Below are 27,500 nucleotides of genomic sequence, written 5' to 3'. Positions count from 1 at the left end.
TTTTAAAAACCTGGACGGATCCAGAACATGTAGAGAGAGGTGAATCACATAAAACAGACATACCCTCACAATACGATTCTTAAAAGTCTATTTCTCTGGGTTCTCGGATTAAATTTATCACAATCACTCAAACGTATACTCATTTCACTTTTCAAGAGAAAGGAAAAATTTGAGGGAAGCGATGAGTTGCCATCGAGAAGGAATAGCTTCCAAACGTAAAGAACAATAAAGATATTTTGTCTAAACGCCGTCTGCAATACATACATAGTAAGAAAAAAAATGTTTTTCACGTTTGAATTACAGACAGACAGGCATTGACACCACCCAGCCCCTCTCCCCTCTACTTCGGGCATAACATCTTTAAGTGCACAAGTTGCAAGAAACGGTGCTGCCACGCAGTTGGCTGTACTGTCAATAAAAGGCCTGTCCGCATAGGACATGGTTTGGTCAAACAAAAACAAGCAAAAGCTAACGATAACAGCCAATGTTACGGTGCCATAATGATGCTATTGTCAAGGGAAGTAAGGGAAAAACTGCGAGTGTAATAGGTTATGCCATATGTAGCAGTCGAATGCAGCATACTTGGGCAAGAGTTTAGCCGTATATTCCCCGTTAGATCTATCACTCCTGCTCTCCAAATACGGACCAAAAGAGTGGATATAGGGATCAGTGTTCAAGCATCCTAGCATTCTTACTTTCTCAATTAACACTTAACAACTGGATTGGTTTTACTCTCGGTCTGATCATTGACCACTTTAAACCACACAACCACGCAAATAATTAACTTGACTTGAGTAAGAGTACTTACTAGACGGTTACAAAACAGATTATCAATCGTCCTGTCAAACCATGTTCTTACATTGGTCTCTTTAAGACTCCTTTGACCTTAAAGGATTGCTATTCAAATCACTGAATACACTACGACTTAAACCATCGCACTTTAAACCACAAAATTTGTGTGGTTGTGCAGTTTGGTTTCACGAACCAAACCATCGCACCATGAAGACTATTGACAATTGTGTAGTGAGGCAAGTCATTGACAACATAACAGTCTGTTTATGGACCGACTTCTATTAGGATAATCACATTTGCAGACCACCGTTACTTCGAACTAGTGTTGCTTCAGGGGCATTGCGTTGCGTATTACACTCGCAGATTATTTCCCTACTTTCCTGTACAGTTTCGTTACTAAGACACCAAAATGTTTGCTTTAATACGATTCTCAATTCTGTGCTTGTTTTGGTGACTTAATCATGACATTAAGACAAATGCATTAATGCGCTTTGCGGGAGGTGATGGAGTCCAAGGCAGGAAGACAACAGGTGCCTTTTGCAAAATAGGTATAACTTCGGTTCTTTTTACGGATGGGAAACATCTTTTACTGTATATCCTAAAGATTTACGTTTTTATGCGACGAAATTTCACGTTAGGCTATCAAAACTAGCTGACATTTATCGAACAGCCATGCTAGCGAGAGGAATGGATCTTTTCCTTCTATGTCATCACAAAACGTTGTGCAATGACGTTTGGAAACTCTTCGTTAGCCAGTATGTGATGTCATTGAGGGACTAGAACAGCCTCTCTCACTAGTTTGGTTGTACAACAAATGTCTGTTAGTTTTGGTGACTTCTACGGCGTATAAGAAGAGAAATGTTAGGGATTAAAAGGTAAAATGAGTTTGCCGTAATGGTTCTACAATTAGGGGAGGTTTTTGTAGACGAATTTTGTGTTGACTACAAAAATGTACCAGGCAAGTAAAGTTAAGTTGTTTTCCATTTTCCTTGAAGAATAGAGAAAAAGCGCGGCGGTTCTTTCCCCCAGAGTGGACTTTGACCTTTTTGCTTAAATGACACTTAGGAAAAAATACGGCGTCCCCAATACGCATGCGCCGTATTTTTTAAAAAAAGAACCATTTTCTTTACAAATAAGAATATTTTCCATTGAAATAATAAACAAACATAGATAAAAACTTGTGTGTTTTATGGTCTCTTTATTATGCGTTTCATTATACAGTGATTATTTATAAGGTTTTTGAAAAAAAAAAAAAGTTGGCGCATGCGTACTTTAAGCGCCTGTACTTTTCTAAGTTTTTTGGCGGGAAAGTCTGGCTAAAATTGCATAGCGTTTCTCCTGGCAACATCTTCAAGGAAAAGTGGTTAAAAGGCTACCTTAAATGTTTTCCACCCTGCAAAAACTACAGAAAAAACGCTCGAGTGTTGACTACCCTCGTCCCTGTTTTTCTTTTCGCATAAATAGGTGAAGCTTACTAAATGCGGCGCCGAGGTTAAGAGGATATTGCCCCAAAATGTCGTAGCAGGCAGACCTTATTCTATAAATGGCTGTCATTTTACTGTTTTTGTTTTTGCTCCAATTAAGCTTGGTTCCCTCCTTCTTTATCTCAAATCATAGTTGAAAGACATATTGTTTATTGAACAAAGCAAAAAGGGCTAATTGATAAAAACGAAAGACAATTTAAATGTCAGCCATTCAGGTGCATGCAAACACAGTTAAAACTACAGTAAACATTTAACAACTATTCACCGAAGTGGAGGTGAGTAGTGGTGGATTTTTAGCCAGCCGCAAAGCGGCGAGGTAAATATCCACCACTAGCTAGCCACCGACACCGAGGTGAATAGGTGTTTTAGTGTATACTAAAACAGTGAGATAAAAGAGCACTATAAGAAGATTTTAACTCATTTAATCCTGCAAAAATAACAACATTTTCGGGCGCAAATTCCGCGCGAATTGCTAGGAGGTGAACAGCAAAGGATATCTGGAGTTTGAGTAGCCAATCAGCGCGCGCGTTCAACGGTATCCACTGTTTTAGTATATACTAAAATGCACTAATTGTCTTAGAACCTTTGTAGCGTCTCGTGTTTCGCGTTTGAAAGCAAAAATAATTTCATGGTTTAAAATCAGTCATAATCACATCTATCCACTATAGTTATACTTCTGTTTGCATACTAGCCAAGATGACACTGGCCGATAACCTAAGGCATGTAGAAAGTATTGCAAAACGCGTTGCCGAAGCGCCCTATGCTGTCCAGTAGAAAAGGTCTCCTCCTCTAAATTAACTACTACTTCGAGCTTCTTACACGATTCTAATGTCTTTGAAAGCTTCTAAAACTCTGCTCGCTACTGCTTGCGCTTTCGCGATTTTCTTTATGTCAAAGTCAAACGTTTCCCTTTTCCACAAAACAAAACTGAACAGGCTGATAGTTATACAGATCGAGGTAAAGAAACCAATGCGAAGTGAACAGGTTATGTTTACGTCTTTACCCCTAATATCTGCTTAATAGCATAACATATGAACTTGATCGAAACCGGGCGAAGTTCCGCCGATATGGGCTGACGTGCAATATTTAAAACCTCAGTCGAGGTTTTGAGCTAGTTAGCTAAAAGATTATTTCGTTTGCCGGTAATTTGTTTGCTCTTAAAATATACAAAGGAGACCGAAATTTGTTCTTTTCTAAAATAGATTGGAGTAGTTTACCAGCAAGTCAGCTTGTAACTTTTCTTCGGTGACTAACTACAAATTTGATAAATCTCAGGCACTTGAAAAAAAACTGACTCCTCTCTCTTTCCTGTTCTTTGTTTTTAATGCTCAAGAAATAAAGTTATTTCATTTTTGGAAATGAAACAATGGAAATCGTGTCAACTAAGACTGAGTTATTTCAGACGTCATTCTAGTTTGGTAGTTTAAGTAAGAAGTGAGATGGAGGTTCTAATTAGCAGCGGAAAACAAGCTAATCTTTTTACAGGATCCTGATTTTTGTTGCCAAATATCCATGCATCTGTAGATTTTGCATTATTTGGTTTGTTTTTGTGGTCTGTATAACCTCATTTTTAACTAGTTGAATTATGGTCGTCCGGATAAGTGTAGTCTCAAGACGAACTGTTGTTGATGACACCTACTTTCTACAACGTCAGCAGAAGTCCTCTGTGTCAAACGTTTAGTAATTTGATCGAATATTGTCAGTGAATCAGTAGTCGTCTGTCAGGCATTCGTGACAGTATTGACTGTAAAAGCTGAACGAGGATTCGTGCGTTTTGATCCGTCGATGAAGACCCTTAGTTTGGACTTCGTTAGGGTCTGAGTTGTCGACTATGATGTGCACAAACAAAAAGTTCAATCTTCGAACCTTATGCACCTGCTTAGAATGGTAAACTCCTATTCATAACCTGACTCGTTCTCAACTCAAAGATTCCTTGCTGTCCATTAGCTTTTGGTCGTCCAAATAACCACGTTTTGTCTGACTGCATCGAGACTGTACAAGGGGTTACGTTCATGCAAACGTTGGCTGTGTAGCGCTTATATTTCAACAGACTTAACTATGAGAGGGTGATGTGAAATGCTATTTTCTACCCATGTAAACCGTGTGAGCGTTAGCCCTGCTAATGGAAATGGGCCCACTAGAGAACAGAGAAAAACTCTGACCAGGGTGGGAATTGAGCCCACGGTCTTCGGGTTAGATCACCGCTGCTCTACCGACTGACCTACAAGGTCGTGAGTTCAATTCCCACCCTGGTCAGAGTTTTTCTCTGTCCTCGAGTAGGCCCATTTCAATTAGAAGGGCTAACGCCCACCTGGTTTATATGAGTAGAAAATAGCACTTCACATCACCCTCTCATAGTTAATTCTGTATCGAGACTGTACCTGTCTAAGGTTTCGTCGAAGTCACCTGAACTGTGTAATGTCAGTGGATAGAAAAGTACTCGGATTATTGCCGTGATCCCCGTTTTTCGAAAGACTGATAAGCACTGTCCACTGGATATATCACTATCCAGGGAATAACGCAATTTATTACAAAAAATGTAGATGAGATGCAGAGATATTTCTTGTTCCTCAAATTAGATTTCTTCTTCGCGCACAGTAAAGCTATTATTCTTATCGTGAACATCTGAGGATATTGATGTTTTCATGGTCACAGACATGTCGGCCAATATTATCAGTGCATCTTGTTCACACGCGAACTTTTGCTGTAAAAACTGTTTTTTTTTTTGTTTGTCTGTAGGGTAAGTTGTGATCTTGTCGATTGTTTTGATTATAGTGACCACGTTTGATCCGTTTTTCTTGTTGTCTATTGTTAGTAAGATTTGTCAATTTTGTCTCTCGCTCGTCGGTTATTTTGGTGCTGTCGATCAGTCTTTCGAAGTTTGCATTAAGTCACTGGCAAAGGTAACATTCCGTGGAGTGCCTGTCAGTTCCGTCAATAGTGGCATTTCTACTCTCTTCACGCACACTTGGGAAAAAAAAGCGACCTGCATCCTAATGCGTCTATGTATAGTGGATACTTCGCTTGTGTCACCGACAACAGTCTTTCTCAACACTAACCGGAACGACCTAACCTCACAAAACATTAAATACCTAGGCCCGCAATGAAACAAAAAAATGCACTAAAATGGGAAAAATTGCGCGCTTTGCTGCTCACCAGACATTAGAGTTTCGTAATAAGCTAAACTTCTACATTGTACTCGGTGTAGCCAGCAAGTCAGACATTTCAAGGAGGTACCAACAATGTAAAATGATCATCGACAAGACGCGCCAAATTATAAATTTAAAAATTATATATCTTATCATGACGTAATGCAAGAAAAGTCCCAGATAAATAAAAGAAAATTAAATTAAATGTTTATGTCCAAATACACGGTTAGTGTTTATTTGTTATTAACTTGTGAAAATTACTCAATGCATATTTTCATGCTAGACTGGGCGTAAGCCATATCTCGTCCCTGTCAAATAACTCAACTGATACGGAATTTTCGGTGAGGCCAATCTGTCTAACATCGCACCGGTTTCAAGATCCGGCTTGCTTCCAAATGATAGTGGAAATCTAAAAGCCTACGTTTATTCACCAATAAAATTTGATTGCTCGGGAGACTTAGAACACGCATGCGGTGTTGGGTGAGTAAGCAACTGTAGCAACACTAAAAGAGATGAGTCACCTAGCACAACCGAATTTCACGAATGTAGGCTTGCCATTAAAGTATTTTAAATTATTTTACATTATTAATTTACTGTTTTCAATTTGCAGTGTGTCGTTCGTTCGAATTCCTGCCAATTATAAACACGATTTGAATTATGGTGTCTTGCAGCTGAAGTATGTCATCCTTCGAAGTGCTCCTGGTCCATAGTTTGTCTTTGTCCCTGTCGGTTTTTCAGAGTTAATCCGAGTTTTTTAAATACAAAGTACTTTTGTCGCTCTAAGTGACGCATTTTGGTGATGTTGGTGGCCCAGTTGAATTCGCTGTCTATTTAATTGTTCGTCCTCTGTTCAATTCTCGATCTGCTGAGTTTGAGAGACCCCTATAATCTACGCCAGGTTTGATCAGTTACCGTAGTTTCTCGATCGGTTGCCGTCGTTCACGTCATCGCCGCGAGTCTGTCGATGAACTGCCACATAGTCACTCTTTTTCTAAAGTAGTTTGTTACTACTGTCACCAAAATCGAGCCCATGTTGTAGTTAACAGTCTTATTTGTGAAAACAATAAAATCGAATCTAATTTCTTTCCTTGACTTAAATTTTAACCTACTGCGGTCTATTTGAGCTAAACTTATTTTCAAGAATAAAAACCATAGGAGATCTAATTATGTTCAGACCCTGTTTTTGTATAAAGTGTAAGATATATTGCTTTTAAGTTTTTAACATTAGTTTAGTTATCTTATACTTTTTATTTTTAAATGATATGACGATTGCCAAAATATGATTGGTCAATTACACATTTACTATTTTCCCATTGGTGAATGGTTATGACGAAAACACTGACGCGTGCGCAGGGGAAAAAAATGCCTTTTCCTCAGAATACAAATAATGACAGACCAGTCTACCACAAAAAAAGCTTAAATTTCTTCGCAGCTTTACGAAAAAATACTTAGAAATGTAATGTCTTAAAACGTTAGCGGATATTTTGCTGAAACCACCGGTAAAGCGATTTGCGAGCCTAAGTGAAAGCCAGCTCGACAAGTTTGTGAAAAAGAGGCATTCAAAAGAGTCAGAGATGTTTTGGTTATGTTATAAAACATGGTTTTACAAGCGTACGATCAATGCACGTTTCCCTGGTCATTAATTTTGGTCTAAAGACACGAACGATCCTTGTAGCTCCCCGAAAACGGGCGCCCCATTTTAATGGGAAAGCAAAATGTTTTTTTTTTTTTTCGTCTTTAACAAACAGTAAACGATTCATGCAAATTGTAGCATCAATTTATAGTTGCACGCTGGAGGTTTACTAAGCAGAAGGTAGGACCAATTTACACGGTACGATATTTGGCGCATACGACAAGCTTTTGACAGGCCTATGACATGACGTACGGTTGTCGCAGCGTTTTACGACTTGTTTTGAAAATGCTAAGACTTTTTTCTGACGTACACGACAATTGTAAAAGAATTGTAAACCTGTCGTAATCTTGTCGCATGCGACAAAAATCGCACGGTGTAAATCGGCCCTTACGCTTGTTTCGTTCTTAGCAACCTCCCGCGTGCAACAATAACTCGATTTTACACGCTGAACCGTTTACTTCGCCTCACGGGCTAGGCCCTTATAGATTATGCTAGTACAAGTAGCATATTATGTTATTAGCATTGCTTTTTTTTTTGGCGAAATTATGCTAAAATTATGCTCTTTTTTCCAAATTATGAGCCCTTTTTTAAAAATTATGCTCTTTGAAAAAAATGCAAATAAGTCCAAAAAATACATTTTTTAATTCGAAGCCGTTGGTTTACAAGAAAGAAGCGCAACAAATCCACAATGAAATTCAAATAAACATGTGGTTCATGTTAACATGCACACTAGTACTAGATTATACTCTCATGTAGCTTATCTGCGATTGTTATATTGCAGCATTCCACTTGCTTGCATCGAATAACGTCACCAAGTGCTTGGCACTTGGGAGTACAGATGAACAATGAGCAAATTGTAGCATCAAAAATGATCCGATAATTATCAAAATATGCGAATTAGGTTAGCATTGCTACTTGGCAGAAATTATGCCAAAAATTATGCTAGCATAATCTATAAAGGCCTACTCAGGGGCTATCAAATGGAATCAAGTTTTAAGAATTTATGGAAGTTGCTAACAGCGTAGAAGCATAAAATCAGTGTGTAGCGTCGGAAACTCTATACTACAACTTGGGCTTCGAAGTGTGAGGTCTTACGAAAAACGAGTACAATATTTCAAAGTAACAAGTGTCACGAAACTCCAGTAGAATATTCCATAAAAACTTGTTGTACCTCTGTTTAATTGAGTCTTAAAGCAGCTCTTTTTATAGTAAAAATATTTCGATTAGATTGCAGAAAATGATATCACTTTTTTTTTAAATTCTGTTTAAATGCTTAAGTTGAAAAGTGACCTCTGTTGCCTGGACACAAACGAATTGGATCACAAAAGACCCAAAAGCATTATTTCAAACAAAGCTCCTCATAGCCTTAAACTTGGACAACTTTCTGTGGTATACTTAATGCCTTACCATCAAAACAAATGATGAACTATCTTAGAACATTTTACAAGTAGAGCAAACCACTTATCAAGAGAGTCGCAAAAATTAACAGCTTTTATAGTTCTATGTCAATGACTTAAGAATGCGAGATTTATTCCTTGTCAATTTTAAGAACTCGGTTAGCAAGTCCAGTGTTTAAGAATAATTTATATCGTTAATGCCAGCCTACACATTTTTGCAGAACCGAGTTTAAAGAAATTTAGCCACATAATGCTGCATTATATCGCCGAATAACTGGTTCATCAGCCAGTACCTCCTTGAAATTGTTAATCATGTTGCTACACCATTTAAAGAAGTGTATAGCGTCGATAATCAGACACTGAGCGATCAGTGTAATCAGTCTAATATTTTGATGGGGGAGGAGAAGAGTAAATGGGCATTCAAATTACATTAAAAAGGAAAGTCTAAATCATTTTGAACAAAAACGATTCCCGAGGATCAATCCAATGATCGCTCAATGTTGAAATGGTGGCTGCCTAGAAAGGTTCCCCTTCTTTATTTAAATGTCCCCTGTTATTTCTAAATCGGTATTTAACTTGATGAGCAAATTTTCTTATGTCCATTGTCCACTGATTTTTTTCCACCGAATCTCCACCATTCTCTTGAGTCAATTTCTTATCGGTCCATTCTCCACTGAGCTGCCTGACATCGTATGCGTACTTGAGGGCGAGGTGTGCAATCCGACGAGAGAATCTTATACTACAGAAAAAGGCCTATTGAGCAATTTTACTTCTGAAATTATTGTAAATCGATTCTAAAGGAAATTTGAGTATTTTTTCCTGCCACCATTTCTAAATAAGTAGTATCTTTAGTCTACAGTTCTTATCTTTGGCGAGTTTCCATCTAGGTCTTCAATTGATGTCTTCTTTCTGGCTTCCTTTCCTTTTTTTGTGTACTGGGAATATAATATAGAAGAACAACTGATGAGACGACATGCACAAGGTCGAAGAGATCAAAGAAATACGTTCGATTCAACTCGTGTTCCGCAGTGACTGTAGATCAATTTCAAGCTTACCTGTGAGCGGCGACATGAGAAGAAAATTCTCCTTCGTTCTTCCAATTATTTAAGACAGATCGTTTCCTGCGGAGACAAAGACAAACAAAACACCACAATAGTTTTTCAAACGTTCAAGGGCACAAGAATTTAAAATTCTCACAGGGGGGATTTTCTTGCATGAAAACTTGGATAATGTCTCCTCTAAAACAGCAGCAAAATTATCAACCAGGAATTTCCCTTTACGTAAAATGCTGTGAGGCATAGTTAAACTATTCAAGAAGTTTATTTTTGACATGAAAACGGCTTAGTTCAAAGCTTAAACGATTTAATCAGAAACACGTGTATGCTTCGCAAAGAAACGTATATTTGCCTTCTGCACCTTTCGTCGAAATATAAACCAAAACTTCGCATGACTCTTCCAACTTACCGGTCTTGGATGAAAAGGAGAAAATATTTGTTTCCTTCCTCCTGGCCTAACTGGTTCCAAAAAATTCCGTTCGACGTTCAAATCACAGAGAAACGGCACAGCACATCTTGCCACCATGACGGTTAGCGAAAAATGAGTAAATTTGGAAATATGAATTGAATATGGATGAGATTATCGAGAACCAATCAGTGACAAGTTCTTCATGAATCGAAACAAAAGGCTTTGTCATGCAAATTTTACTGCGCAAATTTTATTGCAGTGAGAAAGTCGGGCAAATAACAAGCTTTTTATGCTGTGTTTAATATATTTTCATTATATTTACGATAATTTGCTTACAATAAAAGGTTGAAAAGTTTAAAAAAAGAAAAGAAAGATAAAAAGAGCAACCATGAAATCTCGAACTGGGTTTGACGACCTTCTCGCTACATCAAATTTACGTTCATCTCTATTGAGCTATCGGGAACTCGTAGCTTTGATCGGTATCAAATAAAAGGAAACTGAAACAAAAATCCTCTGCTACCGTGTTGCTGGCAGTAAAATGTCAGTGGAAGTTAAGGTAAGTTACCATATAATTTGCGCCCAATAATAAATAAGAAGTATTTGATTAAGAAAAACAAATTGCCTTGAAGGAGTGTACAACCCTGAACACGGACTTCTCGCCTCTAAGCTGAAGTGAATCCATTAAGCTATTGGCAACCCTTGAACAAATCATCAAATTTTTAAGCTTTTAACAGATACGCAAATTTTGCAGAGAAGGGCGACTGTCCAACCATATTTAAGTTAGTAAGAGGCGTCAATAGCAGTAAGTCAGAAAATTGAACTGGGAACAACTTAGGCTATCAAATACAGGAGTGTTTGGATAGAGGAGGCAAATCCAACTTAGCTCACTCTGAAATCAAGTATGCAGTTTGAAGTCGTCAAATCCGAAGAGGGAACCAGTCATCATGGCAAATGCATCTTGTCAGTATCACCTCAGAGCTCAGAAAATGAAGTAAAACAGGATCGAAATTTCATCCAGGAATTATTTTGGGTGATCAGACATTTCCTGAATTTACTTGGCCAAGGCTCGCAAGGGAACCTGGCTCAACCCGTCCCCATCCATGGCGACCCTTGCTGAGTTATTATATATAGCACCTTATTTGGGCTTTCGGACAATTGTGGTACAATTAATTTTGTGTAAGCTGACGTTTTTCCCAGGGCACGCATGTGTATTGTCTTTTTATTTGAGTGTGGGTAAATTTATTAAACATTCTCGTTTATGGACACGACAAATTCTTGACAGACTTTACGTCAATATCTAACATTACATGTCCTTGCATACAAAGTAAGAAGCACTGCTCCAAAGTAGGATATATGAGTCACAAATAACTTAAGGTCGAAGATTTCTTCAGAAATAATTCCCCACGCTGATGAGATATGATGTGAGCCCCGTCACAAATGTAAGATTAGCAAATTGACAAATATAGGGAAATTCCGAGCTTTGATGATAAACAAGTAACAAAACACTGTGGGTTGAGCGAAGGAGGTCTGAGTTATGTTATAGCACCAAAGCGCTACCTCGCTCATCGATCTTACTTTGCCGGCCTCTCTGATTACATCAGAGGACATCCATTTAGGATGAAGCCAGAGCGTCTCAGACTTTCCTTGGGGCATTGGCAGGAATACTTGTTCCGCGTATATGGCCCCTTAAGCGAGCTTCGCTCAACCCGTTGTGACATTTCCTACATTCACTTTCCAGTTATATATTGCATCTTTGTTCGATTTTCCCTCGATTGTGAGGTGCGAGTTAGTCCGTTTTAAGTTTCCATCAAGTGCGCATGGTCATTAGGCAACCTATTGTTTTAAGTAGAGAGTTGCTATGAGATCTTTCAGGCAAGGTTCACGCTCGTCAATCACCGCGACGTTAAACGCAAATGCTAAATCCAGCCAAACTTTTGGGAGACGCTTATGGCGGAGAAGGCTAATTCATTTTCCCAATGAGACTGTCTTAACAAAGGAATTCACCCAAAATGACAAACAAAAATGCTATGTCCTTTTTTTGCGCCATGTTTGGCTGTTTGAAAATAGTTGGAATCAACAATCTTGGACAAAACTTCCTCAGAAATGCAACGAGACACTTCTTATTTACTGAGGGTTAACATGTGGCCCTCAAAAAAATAGCACTCACGGACAGAAAATGGCACTGTTTGCAACAAATCCCTTATCGTTTTCCCAAACCCAGGGAACAACTAAAATGAATGAAAAATGAAGTACTGGCTATCAGGCGCATTCCTCTCTTTTGAGAGGATTTGGCCAGTGGCTGATCTTTCCGGTTACCTTAAAAAAAGTATCATGAAGAGAGAACGTGGATTATCAGGGAATGAACATGTGAAAGAGCAGATGTTGCAGAATATCAATGGCCAGATATCCGGCCGAAAATAGCGAAGAGCTAAAGCTGGCACTCTTTTTCGTAGGTCATTTTTGATGTAGTCCTTTGACATATGTGCATCCAGCAATCTCCAAACGTCCCTTTACTTTGACTGTTTTCTCTTCTGTGGGCTCAAACACCAAAACCCTTTACGAGATGTTACAGCAAGTCGGCCACGTTTGTTTCACCACTTATCCCGAGGGAGGGGACTGCCATATAAAAAGGACGGGAGTGCTCGTCGTACCTTTTAGGGGTTAAAAAAGCGCTTCTGGTTCCTCTTAGGGTGTTCAGCTTCAAAAGGTCCACAGCGGGAGCTTTAGCGGTCCCTTTAAGGGTAAGGAGCCGAACAAGTATGGCAGGAGACATTTGACAATTAACTAATTTTTAATTTTGTCTAATTGAAACCCATAATTTGGACGCCCACAAGACAGGATCTTGGTACATCTTAGGGGTTCTTTTCAAGATTTCCGACAAACACCCCCGTCCTTTTTATATGGGAGTCCACTTCCTAACAATGTGATCGGATACCGCAATTACTCTGTAAAGATGTTTTATTCTAAGAATATCGAACAATTTCCTTGCATACAAACTACGAAGCATTGTTCCAAAGCAGATCTCTTTGAGTCACAAAAATCTGAAGGTCGAAGATTTCTTCAAAAGCAGTTCACCACACGGCACAAGAAATGCGATGTGATGTCTCAGGCAATTATGAGCTAAGAAAATTGATGAAAGCTCGAGAAATTCCAAGCTTTGCAGATAAAAAAGTAACAAAACACTGTGGGTTGAGCGAAGGAGGTCTGAATTCTGTTATAGCACCAAAGCCCTACGTCTCTAATCGATCTTACTTTGTCGGCCTCTCTGATCAAATCAGATGACATGACATCCATTTAGGATGCAGCCAGAGCGTCTCAGACTTTCCTAGGGACATTGGCAGGAATGCTTGTTCCTCGTAATTGGCCCCTTAAGCGAGCTTCGCTCAACCCGTTGTGACATTTCCTACATATATTTTCCAGTTATATATTGCATCTTTGTCTCATTTTCGCTCGATTGTGGGCCGGGGTGATCTATTCTGTTTTAAGTTTAAATCAGGTGCGCATGTCTTTTTGGCACGTTAGCTTTAATAAGTAGAGTGACTATGAAATCTTTCAAAGTTTCTCACTAGCCAACGCAACATTGAAGGCAAATGTAAATTCTGTTGAAACTCTTTGTGGAAGCTTGTGGCGGAGGAAACTCGTCTTTCTAGACATGGCTATTTTAGACAAGGTATCCTCCCTCCCCCAAAAAAGGTAAATGCAGCTTTTTATGCTCACTTGAGGAGCCACGTTTGAGGGACACTTTGTGACGTTGTGCCTGTATTCCGAGACACGAGTGAAATTGAAGTCGGGGAAAAATAGCAAAGGGACACTCCGTGACGCTTAGTGAAATCCGCCTTCATCTAATTATACTGACTTGCATTTCTGGCCATATCTGAACACCGCAGCACATCTTCCCATCGTGACGGTCTGTGTAAAATGTCACAAATTTGAAATTGGTTTTGAATATGGATTAGCATGCCGCGAACCAATCCCTACAAGGCACTTTTCTTGAAACTGCTGTATTGGTACACAGAGCACAGAGAGAGAGAGAGACTGCTTATACTGCGAAACAAAAAGAATTCCTCGTAGAAAAAACCAAAAACACAGTATCGATTCGGATTCGAAACCCGCTAAGGTTGAATTGGGAGGGATGCTCTAACCACTGAGCTATCCCGGTCGATGCTTGAATGCAATGGAATATTTCTCCATGCAACAATTTCGTCTGATTGACCTCACAGGAGCCACTAGGCGCTTTTCTCAAAACTGTTGTATTAAAGAGTGCAATACGGAAGTTTCTAAGGAATCAAAGCGATGGAGTGATTTTGTTGAGTATATATTAAATCGTATGAATTAATGGTCACTGGTGATTTGGTTGATTATGGTACCATTGGAAAGATCATCAAAAAGTGTTTATAATTTTGCCTGGTAACCAACGTTTTGGCACCATGGTAACAAGTTGTTAATTTAACGACAAAACGATTCGGTAATCATCCCCATAAAAAAGAGTCAGAAAAAAAATTCACAACCCCTCCTCGGGACTCTATATACCTTGAAATAAAGGTGGAACCAATGCGGAGAATCCTCCCCCTCTACCTTGGATATAAGTTCCTTTCTTTCCTGAAAAAAGATCCCCCCCCCCTCCCTTGGATATACGTTCCTTTCTAGTTTGGCTCGTTTCCTTAAACAAGAACCCTCCCCCCCCCTCCCTTGGATATAAGTTCTTTTCTAGTTTCCCTCGTTTCGTTAAACGACCACATTCAACAACAAAAAATTCTTAAAACAATAATTGAGAAGAACTGCTAAACAAGAAGTTTAATAAAAAGCAGGAAGTCTAATTATCTTTTTAGCCGAATATTAAAAGTTGTGATCACGACAGAAAATATGGGTAGGATTTCATATACCGGACTAAAAATGGCGGAGAACAAAAAAAAATTGTTATTCCGATTAGGCCTTGCTAATTAGGTTGTTCTTTTGTTTAATGGACCTTTATTATTTCGGATCCGGTATATGAAAGACCAGCCCAACCCCCTCCCCTCCAGAGTAACATGGTGTTGCGTGCCTAACCTCGTTCCCAGGGTCTCCATTGTCTTAGACAAAGGTCAGTGCAACTGAATCCTAATTGTAGGGTACAACCTCGTCCCCAGGACCTCTCCTTGGTTTTGGGGCTGGGGCGGGAAGAAGCTAAGGGAACGAGCGCAGAAGGCAAGGGAGAGGTCCTGGAAACGAGGCTGTTTACAGTACTTTATTTTTAAAGCAACATTGAATTGGTTAAATTCACGATTGATAGTGAGTGTTTAAGGGCATTGCTTTTGCCCGATATTTATGACGGATTCCAAAAACCGTGGTTCTATGAGGGGACTGGATCAAGCCTATTGTGACGTCTACTAAGGGATATCGACCAGAACACATTAAAGCGAGTAAGACATGTTAACAAAGTAATTGCTAGTAAAAAAGCGTCAGTTCAAGGCGATATGCCAAACCGGTGTGTGGTCTTTGTAGAAAGCTAAGTTCCTTTGCATGAGTCACTCAGCCCAGTCCCCTCCCCCTCCAAAAAAAAAAACAGAACTCGGAAATCGGGAAGGGCGTGAAATTCTTCAACCAAAATTTTGCAATGTTGCGTTGAAAGATATATAGATTTTAAAAAAGCACTGTAAAAGAAAAGGTTCAGTTGCAATTAAAAAAAAACGAGTTAGCAAAACAGTGGACAACATATGCTTCAAGAAAATTGCTCGTTATTTTAAGTTGAAAAGGAAACCTTTGTGGTTGTAGTCAAATGACGCTATCATGAAAATTGCCTATTAAAAGCACTCAGTCATCTTCTACAGGCGTAACAATGGAAGAATGCTGGGTGTTACGGATTGCCAAAACATGCGAAGAAATAAACTATTAAAATAAGTAAATAAATAATGATGATGATTAGTATGTCGCAGCCTATTCCAGCTTTTTGACGTTTTAACAATTGGATGACTTAGCCAACATATGCAACAAATGCCTCCTAGTAGAGCAATGAAAACCTCTGGCTTGACCTGCTTCTCGCGAACAGTGCAAGTAAACTTGCCTTCACTGACTAGAAGCACACCATTGTGTTTGTTTGAGCAGAGTGGACCATGAGACGAAGGGAGTGCACCTAAGGTTACGATAATGGTGTCGTCCGAGATTCTTCTCTTTTCTTGCTTGTTAATGGCCAAACAAAATCAAGACAAGGCAGATCTTTGAGCTTTAAATTGTTAAAATCTGTCGGTCTCGGTAAGAACATGTGCCTGAAAGTTGGCTATTTGGTTGGTAGCTGGTTGTATTTAGACAGTGTAATATCTCACTTGATAATAAATAAATAAATAAATAAATAAATAAATAAATAAATAAATAAACAAACAAATAAACAAATAAATAGCTTTAGCAGCAATCTGAAGTCTGATAAGTTACTTTAACTAAAAATATTCATAGCTATGCTCAGCAAGCATTTGCTGACAACTGTAAATCATTCAGCTTGCAGACTCGTCTTCGACACATTCTGTGTGCTTACAGCCTGATGATTTTCCTGTTCCTAAACTTCTGTTTCTTGCCCCTACCAACAATGAGATCAAAGTATGATTGCATAAGTTTAATGAATTTCATAAGTGATTTTAATGAACAAATCCATTGCTGTGCAGCTTGAAGCTCATATGATAAGACTTGCCTTGGACACATTCTCTGGTTTTTCAACTTGGATTATGACTGCTTCATCGGCTTCTGCTGCATTTGACCCCTGCTAAGATGAAAGGTATTATAGCATAAGATTGAAGGTAACTTCAATACACAAATTCAGTTGTCATGCAAGGCCAAGCACAAGTCTACAACTGCAAGAAGTTTGTTCTAAAAAACTTACCTTGGACACATCCGGCAGGTTTGCAACTTCAAGGTTGTCAATTTCATCACCTTCTGCTGTCTTTGACGCCTGTGTGCTATAATAATATTTCGATTCGTCGTGATTGTCCCAGCTAAAGTACTCCGCTTGCTCCTCCAACATATCGTCAAGTCTCTTATACAGCCGCTCAAAGCTTGGGCGTTCATCTGGGTCCTGGTTCCAACAATCTGTCATCAAGGTGTACCTTAAAGATGAACAAATAAAGGAGTTTTCTTTTATGCAGGAAAATCGATGATCTTCACATAACCTATTAACACTGTTTCCCTTTAATTCATGTGTAGCTTACTGAACAGGATATGTTACATTGTTTCAACTCTAATTGCTTCCGCAGTGAGTGAACCCGAAGCGAACGAACGAGGCAGCTCTCTAATCGGGAGAAGAACAAATTTTTTCTTCGAAACGGGAGGAATTGTGGTCGCGGAAAGGTCAGGGTCGCAAGGAATTGTGGTTACGCGTGAATTGAGGAATTAATGGCCCAGTATCACCCTTAATGCATTGCGCGCCTGAGTGAATCACTTCGAAATCCATTTCAATCCGTAGTTATTTTTTTATTTCAGTTTCTGCAATTAATGTAAATAGGAATTCTTTGTTATTATATTCTTGCTTTTCATCTATATTTCGGATAAAGATTTTAATAAGGCGTTCAGCTCGATCATTTTGTGTGAGCATGTAGCTGTGGTGTGACTGAAGAGGATAAGAAGAGAACTACGCGTGTTGGAAGGCCCCGTTTACCGGGTTCTGCTCAGTATATTCGTCTTCGCCAATCCGTGTATAATCTTTGGAAAGAGAGGAAAGTCAGTCTGGGGAAGTTTACGGATAGCGAATTTGCAGAGTATCTTCTACATCGAAGGTGAGCTTGCTTTACGTAAGCTTTCGATTTCGACCGCGTATAAAAGTAAGCGTTCTCGTTTTTGGGCAATCGAAGCTAAGCTTATATTGCTCCTAATGAAGTGGTAACTTATGGGAATTTGTGTTCACATTTTGCTTTAGAGCTGACAGAGACCCTTCTCCCGGTGGGGATGAGTTACCGGTACCTTCGACGTCACGTGCATGCGTAGTGTGCGGACGCAGGATTTGATTGCTCCGGCCAAGATCGAAATCACCGAAAATTTTAGTCCAAAATATGCCCGATACACGTCATTCGAAAGCCTCAGTTAGTTCTTTGGCGGCTGAAGTAAATGTTCAAGGAGAGTTTGTAACACTGGCAATGCTTCGCGAGATGTTACAGATGCAGGAAAGAATGTTCAAGAGCTTCTTTGACTCGATCGTAACTAACGTGAACACTCGCCTCGACTCTTTAACTCATTCAGTAGCCGAGTTAAAAGCAAGAATTGCTAGTTCGGAAAAGGAAACGGGTGATCTTAAAAACAGCCTTGAGTTTTCGCAAAAGGATATTGATGACTTGAAACCATCATTACTTAAATTACAAGAACTGGACTCCGCCATTGAAGAAATTCAAGACGACTTAGACCATCAAGAAGAACAAATGGAGTATTTAGAAAATCAGAGTAGGCGAAATAATGTCAGAGTGGATGGCATTCCCGAAGAGGATAAAGGAACATGGGAAGAAACTGAAGCTAAAGTAAAGCAAGTTTTGAAAGACGAATTGAATCTCGCCAGTGCTCCTGACATTGAGAGAGCGCATCGCGTGGGTAAAAGTTCTCGTAGGCCAGCTTCGGCCCAGAATTCTGCAAATCGTCCTCGAGCCATTGTTTGTCGCCTTCGTGACTGGAAAGAGAGGGAAACGATCCTGAAATGTGCCCGAAGAATTAAACCCGACAATATATTTGTGAAAGAAGACCTATCTCCAGCTACCCTTGAGAAAAGAGAAAGTCAACGTGCAAAGATGGAAGCAGCCAAGAGAGCAGGGAAGATCGCTTATTTTGTGCGATCTCGATTCGCCCTAGCTTTTCTAAGTTTCTTGAAAAGGTTGTTTATAACCGTCTTTATAATTATTTAAGTAAACTAGAAATTCTATGTGATAATCAATTTGGCTTCAGGAAAAATCATTCAACTTCGTTAGCATTGATTGACCTACATGAAAAAATCTCTCTTGCTCTTGATCGCAATGAACATGCCGTTGGCGTTTTCCTTGATCTTTCTAAGGCCTTTGATACCGTCGATCATAATATTCTGCTTGACAAACTCGAACACTATCGTATACGTGACGTGGCTCTGGACTGGGTTAGAAGCTACCTCTCCAACAGGTTGCAATTCGTTCAATTTAACGGTCAATGTTCCTCTCCTCAAACTATCTGCTGTGGTGTCCCCCAGGGATCCATTTTAGGCCCCTTGTTTTTCTTGCTCTATATTAATGATTTAAATAACGTATCGACGCTCGTCGAGCTGATTTTATTCGCTGATGATACTAATTTATTTATGTCCCATAAAGATCCTGTATACCTGGCAGCATCACTCAATTCCGAACTTAATAAATTACCCACTTGGTTTAAGGCAAACAAACTCTCCTTAAACCTGAAGAAGACAAACTTTATGTTATTTAAGCCTAGACAGAAAAGGTATTATTTTCCAATGCAAATATGCATAAATGACCAGAGAATCGAACAGGTTAAGGAAACGGTCTTCCTCGGTGTAGTCCTTGATGAACATCTGTCTTGGAAACCGCACATTTCTCAAGTAGCTCGTAAAATCTCGAAATCAATAGGTGTCATTAATAGAGCAAGATTTTTTTCTACCTAAACCCTGTCTAAAAACTCTTTATTATTGTTTAGTTTATCCTTATCTTCATTATTGTATTATTGTCTGGGGATCTACGTACAAAACCAATCTTCGCCGTCTTGTCTCTTTGCAAAAACGAGTTATCAGAATTATTTCTAAATCAACTTTCGATTCTCATTCAGACCCTATTTTCAAAGAATTAGAACTACTAAAACTTTCCGATATTAGACAGCTAGAATTGGGTAAACTTATGTTTGCTCTTAACCATTCTCTTTTGCCTTCAAAGTTCAACAATTATTTTTCTTTAAACAGACAAGTCCATAGCTATGCCACTAGACATGCGAACGATTTTCACCTTCCTTCTTGTAGAACAAACTTTCGTAAATTTTCTGTCAGTTTCCAAGGACCTATTTTCATTCTTGTTGTTACTTGTATCGTACTTTATATTCTGTCAACTCAGTCTATGTAATTAGTTAATTTATAGTCACCTTCATTGTATTTTACTTTCGATCCGGGCCTTACCGTTAATGTTAACTTTATTTTTACTCTGAGGGAGCCCAATGTCTATAAGCCTCATGGTTTCTTTTTGGGCTTCCTCGCCACTTTCATTTGCTTTTGTGTAACCGGTTTGTTTTATCGTTATTTGTATTTCGTGGTAAATCAAATAAAGCTACTACTAAAGCTACTACTACTACTACGACTTCGTACGATCTTGGTTATCATGTATACACAACTTGTGGAAATGAGTCTTATCACACCTGCCCCTCGATCTCAGATCATAAAAAGTGTTGAATTTTTTTTTTTCGTTATTGTCCTGTTATAGTTGTCCTAGCAGCCCTTTTTTTATTTTTCAAATGTGATTTATACATTACAGTGCAAAATGTTGAAAAAGCCTTGGTGTCTCTGTCTTTTGCAGGCTCTATAGACTTTATATTCATCATAATTTAGTGTAGTGTGGTCTGCAGTTGTAATCATGATTACACTGTAACCATTAACAGCCTTGAGCCTGTCTAAAAATGAAATTGTGGAAAAGAAGCTGATTATTTTGCTGGAGCAATTGCTTTTAGATTATTGGAGTTGTTTACTTCAGTCATCGAAGGAAGTCAATTGAGTGTTGATAGTAATCGGGCAGTTGCTTCTGTTCTGGTTTCACTTGAATGGCTGAGAGGTCTACTGGTAATTGTTTAGTAATGCGTTTGGTTTTGGTTTTACAACACTCAATTTAGAACCACTACAGGATCCAGTGAAACCAATTTATTTATTTACTTTGTGTGTTGCAAGTAATAACTGTGTAGTATCTGATCACCTACCACTAGGTATCCTTACTTCATCATGAGAGTAACGCTGGCTGCAATCAACCACAACATGCACTTGTCAAGAAAATCAAAACTTACTAAAGCGCGAAAAGAACAAGGCCATAGAAAATAGTCAAAAAGGTTTCAAAATTTTCATGCCGAAATTGTGAAAGAAGAAAAATCTTTCAGTTACTTCCCCTTACCTGTAGCAAAAATGCTGCGTAGGCGCTCCATGTATGAGGGAAGTTTCACATTGCCTTCTGATAGAATGAATGAATCTTACCCAAAGCAAATTGCCCACACTATTGGCATGAAGGAGCCCCCGCCAACTGAAGAGTTGATGAAAGGACCTTTTTGTTTTGAAAAGAAGCTAAAATGAGCATTGGAACAGCATGCTACATGTTTCTGCATCAGAAGCTGTTTCTAAAATGTCCATGTATTTATTAACATTTACAGACTGAAGTACAAATGGACTAAGGGCTTTCCCTGTTACATGGAAAGGTTTGAACAAAACAATGTTTCATATCTATGTTACGTCCTAGTAGATGCATCAGCAGGGAAATAGTCCCACTTTTCATAACAGACATCTACAGCAAGCTGATGGAATGAATTTATAAATAATGATAAAGATAAATTTATAATAATGACAAAGAAAAGCAAGCAATAGTTTTGAATTACATCATTTTTCAACAAAGTTTTATGTAAATTCAGTACTTGTTATATGCAGTTAATAAGTTGGTTTCTTTAAATGTATAGAAATAGCAGGCAACAGAATAAATACGTCTTGATAAAGTTCATTTTCTGCTTGTGACTATCAGTAGTGATTGGCCAGACAACCCAATAACATGATCCAGGCCAAGGTAAAAATGGGCATGGGAGGGAATATGTGTTTCTGATCAGGCTTATAATATGCACTAAGCATGAGTGACAGATGTTCACATGTCAATTATTTCGAAACCCCATGTATCTCCCACAAGGAGAAGGGAATGCTTGTCGAATCATCCTTACTGCACAAGCACGTAGGGCTCGTCTTGTTCCTTATACCCAATTTCCTATATTTCCAGAGAGAGAACTGACGATAGGCTGCTTTGCGTAAGCTTTCCATGGAAAAATGGAATTCATCAGCTCTGATATCACACCGTGCCTTCATGCACACTTCAAGAATGTCTCTGTCCAAGCAAATGTTATGAAATGTTCAATAAGAAGTGATGCACTGCCGTTTCTTGCAACAGACATTTTCTTCCTCTGTTTCCATTGGCACACAAACCTGACACTGGCACCATGGTACAGGTAGGTATTTTGGAGGTGCAGGCTCTTCGGGTAGGTTGTCTGCAACTAGCTTTTTAGCGAAGTCCAAACTACCCCTGCCCATACTCAATGATTTAACAGCAAGTCATTCTTTGTAGGGTTATCCGGGGATTGAATGAATTCCTAGCAAGAAACTTTACAAAATAAAGATAATTTTCGAATAAAGATAACCTATACAAGCTTGAGATTTACGGCTAGATGCCAGCATTACATATTTGAGCATCAGCAATACCGATGGATGTTGACACCCCCACCCCCCTATGGATGAGGTCAATCAGAATTCGACTGGTAGGAATCTTTTTCAAAGGCACCGACAAAAAGTGAAGGGGTAGGAAAGGTTTTTTCAAACGGTTCCGACAAAAATCCGACCAGTAAGAACCTACTCGTCCATACCCCGGGGTCAAATCGTGAATAGAATCGCTCGGCACCATCAGGAATTTATATATTTTCCTGGTTTCTTTCTGGCTTCTTTGTGTGACTGCTACTGTTGATACCAAATCCGTAGACGAAAAAATATATAAATAAACGCTAGAAGAATGGTTAAATTATTGTGATAGAACATTCATTTGTAAGCTTCTGTATCATACGGTGTTATCATACCTGATTTTTGCACTTGGACTTGACACAATTATTTACAAGCGTCGGCACAACTGAGGTCGGCTGCTTTGCACGGACACTCTCCTCTTCCTCTCTTCCGTGCACATTGCCCTGAACAAATACAGTTAAGTCTTTCATTTTCTATTCCCTGAAAAAGAAAGAAACAATTCAGGTGTTGTAACGAAATATAAATTCAGTACCGCGGCCGCGTGCAAATTTCCATTTGAAATGTCTCACCTCTGTAGTTACGTCTAATCCTTCTTACTCGTTGTCCTCTTCGTTAGAGTCCAGTGCTGACCCGTAAAAATTTACAGGTGTGTTTGCGGCGTCTTGTAGAAAGCTGTCCATGAACCACGGATGCGGTAAACTTTTCAATACAAGTTATTAGCCAAAGAAAGTGAAAAAGACAATCTTAAATTGGCGCGCTTCGAATCGACAAGAAACAGAGGAAACCGGCGATAAGCAAAGAGCCAATGAGGAATCATTTCGTCATTTGAAAACAATAACAAACGGGCGCAATGCCGAATGGGTGAAACTGGGACTTTGAGATGCACGTCCCAGAGTCTTTGTTCCTAATAAATGTGAGTAAATTGCTCGTTACACAGAAGATTATAATTACAACAGAAGCTTGCAGCTACTTTCCCAATTCGAGGTAAATTAACCTGTAAAACTACTCTGTTTTTCAGTCTTGTAGTTCATTTTTGCTTTTTTTATCCGTGATAAACGTTATCGTAGCTTCGCCAGCGAACCGTCGTTAAATTACTGCAAGCCTACTTGACTATCTCCCTTCCCCTCGGCAGCATTTCTACAATGTAGGTAAACTAGTAAAATACCTAAAGGCGGTTTCTGAAATCCATGTAACTGTAGCTCCGGTCAATTCTTGTGTCGTTTCAGGAAGTGTGAGTCGGAGGAAATGGAAACTAAGGCAAAGCCAGTGGCTTTGTACATCCTTAAGTTCTGCGAGACCAGATACGACAGGAGGTCTTTCTTTCAAACTCACATTCTAATGAAGTCGCAACAAATTTCAACTGTGTTACCTGGTAGTTAGCCTAGTAGTTATCATCAAGCATTTTGTGTTTCAGGAAGACGGATGCAAAGAGGCATGAAAAAGGATCAAACAACTCACTCACTCTATGAAATTCAAAACATTCCTCTTTCGATCGTATGTACCAACACCTTTCTTAAAATGGTTTCATATGATGTTTCCTGTCTATAGTTACTTAGGGAGAACTTACACACGGTCTGTGCAGATGTCAGGTTTTTCCAGTCTGTAACCACTCTTCAAGCTCTCCAAGACCTCTTTGTGTTTCTTCAGAGCGTAAGGTGAGCCCCCTGTAAATGAGGCACACCATAAACCATTTAAAGAAAGCGAGGTGTTTTACTAAAGAAAACCCTGATTTCATAAACATTTGAACCTCACAATAAACAAGTACACACAAACTTGGGAAAATGGAGATCGTTCAACCTATTTTTATCATGAACTGAGGAAAAAGTGGCGGATTGGTCACGTATAAACCTTGGCGTTGGACTATCTTACAGACGTTTAACCTCTCCTCACCCCATCCCCTCTCCCAAACAAAACAAAACAAAACAAAACAAAACACACACAAGAAAAACCTGAGTATGTTTCCCCGTTCGTTTGCGTGATCTTATTTCTGTGAGTCTGCTCATTCATCACACTAACTGCCTTCATTTCTTTCCTTGCTCATTCAGCCTGTCAGTCAGTTATTCAGTTAATCTATTGGTTAACCACTCAGTCTTTGTGTCAACCGCTCAGTCCTTTGGATAGTTGCTTTACTAGTTGGATGGCCAGATTTGGTTCATTCCCTCATTTGTTTACTCAGTCATTCAGTCAGTCAGTCAGCCTGTTAGTCAATGTTAGCCGGTCAGCCAGTTAGCCCTTGAGTAACTCATCAAGTCGGTTACAGTTGTAGTTAACCAGCCAGCTCCTTTGATAACGCATTCATTTAGTCAGTCAGAGTGGGTCGGTAGGTCAGCCAGATAGACAGTTGGACAAACAGTCAGTTGGCTAGACGTTTCACTCTTCTTAGTTCATTTACTCATCGAACCAGTCAGTGCATGAGTCCATCCATCTGTCAGTCTGCCTGTGCAGGCTTTTTCATTCAATGTTTGAGGTGTAAGAAAGGGCTGTTTTCTGTCAACGCATCTCTTTTATCCTTTACGTGGAGGTACATGTAATGGCCAAAGCAACTGGAAACAACGCAACCATAAGAAGTGTCTACGCAGATAATCACGAAGTAAATATAACCCAGTTTACGGATGATGCTACATTGATTTTAATTGCTTTAGTAAAATCCCTGTCCTCAGCACTCGAATTAGTGCAAGACTTAAACAAAATTCCGGGCCTAGATGGATGGATCGGCAGCATCATCAGTAAAAACCGGTTTTTTTTTCCTAGAAGGAACTTTACATAGCCGAAAACGTACTAAAATTCAAGCCTGCTTTCTTGAACTATAAAGAAAAAATACCAGTTAAGTAAGTACACTTGTTTACAGAGAATCTGAGAAAAATTTAAACACTGGACACTAGCCAAGAGAGGTGACTCGGGTTCATGGACTGTAGCCTGACAATAGTGATAATATAAATTGGACCTCTGCCTATTGTTTCGCAAGGCGGAGAACCAAGAGTACAAAACTCATAGACTTTCATTTCAATTTGTTATACAGACAAGTGCCAACTAGCAAGCGGTGAACAGAAAATGCACCTTTTCTTTCAAGACGCACTAGAAACGCCAGTTCATCTTTCTTGGTCATTCTCCCTAACTTCGTGAATAGGGAGCTTAAGGATGCAACGATTTAAAGCCAAGGACTGAAAACCAAACTGAACTTTCGCATACCAGGACAGTAGCAGCTTTTAAAACTAATCGCACCTATTACGCGTAATTTCTAATCAGCCTCGTGCTGTGAGTTCGGCTGATTTTGAAACCATTTCCACAATTACTTCCTAAATTATATCGGCCTCGCACTGCGCGTTCGGCCAATTTTGAAATCATTTGCACGATTACTCCCTTAATTGTACTCCACTCAGTTGTACTACTATTACTGATCATCGGTTCATTTCTAGTTTCCGTAAGTGGCTCGAATAAGACTTGATATGTGATGTGATATCCTATATGGCCATCTAAGTTAGAACAAAAGTACTCTAATTTAACACATTCCTTTACCTGAATCAAGATATGACATAGTATAGTAAACGGCGGGGAAACGAAGAAATGGGAACTTTTCGCGGGTTGTGTGTAAAGTTTATGACTCACAACCCAACGTCTAGTCTCCAAAATAAACGTAATCATGGTTTGTATTCATATATTAAAGATCACCTGTTAGCAAAAGCCTGTACCTACTCTGTCAAAGTAAGGCAACCAATTTAAATTTATATATAAAGCTAAAAACAGCACTGAGACAAGCTTTAATAACACGGTCTTGTGCAATAGTCTAATTGTTGCTTCAATTTAATAAGCATACTGTTTCAGCCACTCTGTCACTAACAATTTATGTAATGGGCTTTTAAAGTGCAAAAAAATAAATAAGAAAATCGTTCCTTTGTTTGCTCGTTCGTTCAACAGGTCAGATGCTAAGTGGGTCATTGGCAAGTCAGTCAGCCAGTCAAGTGGCCAACGTTTAATTGTGCAATGTGGAGTATATTTTATAAAAAAAAAAAGATGGAGGCTTATCTATTGGATAAAGTTATCCGGGCCAGGCCAGGGCCAGGTTATCGTAATATCGAAGAGATGATACACACACTTTTGAATAACTGTAGTTTCACAAAACACATGTTCTTGCATTCGAGTCTCATTATCAGCAAACGACTAAAAGTATGGTAAAAATATATTAATTAAAATTGTATAAATAATTCTTATCACTGACCAAGAGTTGCGATTTCCCACAGGACCACGCCATAGGACCAACTGCAAGTAAAACAAATGGATCAGCAAAACTAAATAGTGTTCATTTTGCTGCTGCTGTGTAGTTTGGAATTAGAAGTGAATTTTAATTAATACAATACCAAAGATGACAAGTTATCTCCAACATTGAATACAATCTATGAAATTTGCTTTTTTCAAAAATCCCATAATACAGTTCTTTTTTGGGGGGGGGGGGGGGGGGGGGGGGAGTTAAACAATGGATATCCAATTCACTGAAGCATGATACAGGCCCAACAGTAAATAACTTGTATTGTTTTTATGTAAAGAACCCCACAAGACGTATTGCATTATGGAGATGGGAAAATAAGAAATGAAAAATACACTAACAATATTGATTATCTTGTATTTCAGTACTGACTTAAGGTGCCTGAACACAGTTAAATATATTGCTAATGCTAATCACCCTTACTTGCAGTCGAGGACTGAATTGCAAAGGGCGTGGCTCACGACATCGGGCTGAAAGCATACAAAGGCGCCTCTGGCTGCCGCTATACAGTCCATGTTGATGTTGGAGCACAGCACCACAGCTAGATGTTAATTAGCTGTGAGTCGATTTTGATGAGAGAGGAAAACCGGAGTACCCGGAGAAAAACCCTCAAGTCAGGTTGAGATCAACTGAAACTCAGCCCACATGTTGGCCGAGGCCAGAATTGAACCCCGGCTCGCAGTAGTGGGAGGCCCGACAGATAACCACTAAGCAACCCAGACTCCCTACCAATGTTTCATTCACCTTTTTCTCTAAAACCCTTGATCCTTTGGTCCCCAAAAAAGGGTTTTGGTAAAAGCAGGCCCCCAGCCCGCAGCTCACGGCCCGCCACAGCCCAGCGGCCCGGGGGCCCGAAGGCCCAGCGGCTCGCGACCCATGGCCCTCGA

The 27,500-nt window shown here is 39.3% G+C and overlaps 1 protein-coding gene across 1 annotated transcript in view; it reads right to left on the bottom strand.

Annotated features, from left to right (window-relative positions):
• LOC138023888 (cell adhesion molecule DSCAML1-like) overlaps nt 1–27,500 on the bottom strand; it is a 115,654-nt gene that overhangs the window by 63,728 nt on the left and 24,426 nt on the right. The gene's annotated exons all lie outside the window — the stretch shown is intronic.

The sequence above is a fragment of the Montipora capricornis genome, chromosome 11, assembly GCF_036669925.1.
Source record: "Montipora capricornis isolate CH-2021 chromosome 11, ASM3666992v2, whole genome shotgun sequence".
NCBI classification, from domain to species: Eukaryota; Metazoa; Cnidaria; class Anthozoa; order Scleractinia; family Acroporidae; genus Montipora; species Montipora capricornis.
Note: the sequence above shows the minus strand (reverse complement) of the source record. Positions and strands in the feature narration are given on the sequence as shown.